The following is a 2253-nucleotide window of genomic DNA, read 5'->3' as shown; positions in this document are numbered from 1 at the left end:
TCTTTTTGGCATTATTCTTGTTGGTATAAGAATCCAGTTTGGGAAGTGGTCACTGGGATGCACTGCTATTGCAGTCGACACAAGTGGCTGCTATTGCATTTGACACAGAACAGAGAAACTGCACCAGTTTTTGCCACCTTCGTTTGTAGCTCAGCAACATTATCCACATTGCATCATGATATGATGTGATCATAGTACTGACATCTGAAACAGTGGATTTACCTGAGGGCAAATAAATCCTACTGTAATATGCTCTGGCAACACTGGAGAGGTGTAGGTTAGAATAAATGTAGGTGACTTTTGTTCTAGCTTGCCATTTAATCACTCTAATTGGTTTCTGTCATCTGTCATCCTCCCATTCTTCCCAAATTTCTCTACATCTATATGCATTACGTCCCAGAAAACATCCTTTGCTTGAATTAAGGTTCTTGTGTAATTCAGTCTCTGTTCAATATTCTGTAAGAGCGTTCACTTCCGGCAGTTGTTCCTCTTTATGTCATGTGGAAGTTTCTACCAATAGTGTGTCTGTCCACAAGCTCTTTGTAAATTTCAGTATGCCTGCTATACGTTGTAACCTTTTATTTATACAAGAAATGTGAAACCTTTTCAAAGCTCTCCTCCTGTCTTTTGATAATCAAAAAAACACTGCGAGACACATTACGTGTACTGTTACTAATAGCCTAGGAGGCGTTCTTTTTTTAGCCAGAGCATGCGGAGGGCTACCTACAGTCCTTTTTGCCAAGTGTGTGTGTCTTTACTCCCAGGTGTACACCCATTCCGTTGAAAGCATTTTTTTGTGATGAATTAATCATGGTGATCTGTGTTACTATTATTGCTGCTTCCAATATTGACAGATGTCTCAGGTGGAGTAGTCATGTGAGATCTCATTGGGATTTGGGTGTTAATACCACCCGATGGACCACCTTTACCACTGTGAGTTTTTGAAAACGATGAAGGCTGCATTTATGTCCCATAAGCAGCTATGGAAACAGGAGTCCACCCAGAAACCCACTTGCCTGACTAAGATTTTTATCATCAAGGTGAGGCAGGTTCCTTAGAAGTTATTTCACCTCAAAAGCCATTTACCCCATCGGCATGTAGTTCATCATGACACTGAGGTTTTCTTTTATACAGGTTTGTAGCAGCCTCGTGATCCAGGAGATAAAGCAAAGATTCCCATTCCTTATGATGTACAACCATCCACTGCCACGCATCACTGTGGTTGCTGAAGCCTGCCCAGAAATTAAAACTACAGAAGGCTCATGGAACTTACCAAACCTCAATTCAGGAAGCACAGATTCACCAATCCCATACCCAGTCAACGAAGACAGAGTCGCCTGATGTGCTTGCCACATGGCATGTTCCAAGAGGCACAGACGCACCTAGCATAACCTCTCAGTAATATTAAAGCCACTTCTTTTGTTCTGTGGGACTGGAATGACATTTTCCATGATAAGATTGTGGTCTTAAGCAGTCTTAATTTGTTATTGTGTACCTCCAGCCACCCATTCTATCACTGACACATAACTTCCCCCCTCAACATTGAAGTAATAGCACTCATGAGGACAGCACAGACTGCAACAAAGTTAGGAACCTAGGGATAATTGTCTGGGACATAACAAGTGTTGATGATGATGTTATGAAGATTAGGAGGATGACAGTGTGTGATGTGGTATGAATACTGGCAAGAGATTATGGCTCAGCTAAAAAGAAAAAAAAAAAAATAGTCTTGGTGAAGTAATGGATTGGGGAATTCAAGGTCTTTGAGGCCTAGGTGGTACTGGGTGACAGGAGGGCATAGGAGTGCTTAGAAAGTTTCAGGAAATGAGAGCTTATTTGTCAGTAGCTGAGAGGAGACTGCTTGGGACACTGGTCTGTGAACAAGATCTGTGAGGAATATGAGAGAGAGAAGAGCTTGGGAGAAGTTATCAAGAGAGGTGTGGAGGCATTCAGTATTGGGGCAGGTATGTTTGTTGCACGTGCCTAGGCTGTTGGGAAAAGAATGTGATGTAGCAAGAGTGTCACTTCAATCATTACAGCCATATATTGAATGTTGCCCCATATAACATAAAAAACTTAAAAAAACTTAAAACTAGTCTTCAAATTTAATCACAGATAGTTTAAGTAGTTCCAATAAATTACAAGAACTTGTACAATTTCAAACTTTGAAAATTTATTGTTTTCAATATGACAAACCCTACATCTTTTGTTACATATTTATATATAAAAAAAAATCAAAGAATGCACTAAAGA

This window comes from Schistocerca nitens, chromosome 9, assembly GCF_023898315.1.
Source record: "Schistocerca nitens isolate TAMUIC-IGC-003100 chromosome 9, iqSchNite1.1, whole genome shotgun sequence".
NCBI classification, from domain to species: domain Eukaryota; kingdom Metazoa; phylum Arthropoda; class Insecta; order Orthoptera; family Acrididae; genus Schistocerca; species Schistocerca nitens.
Note: the sequence above shows the minus strand (reverse complement) of the source record.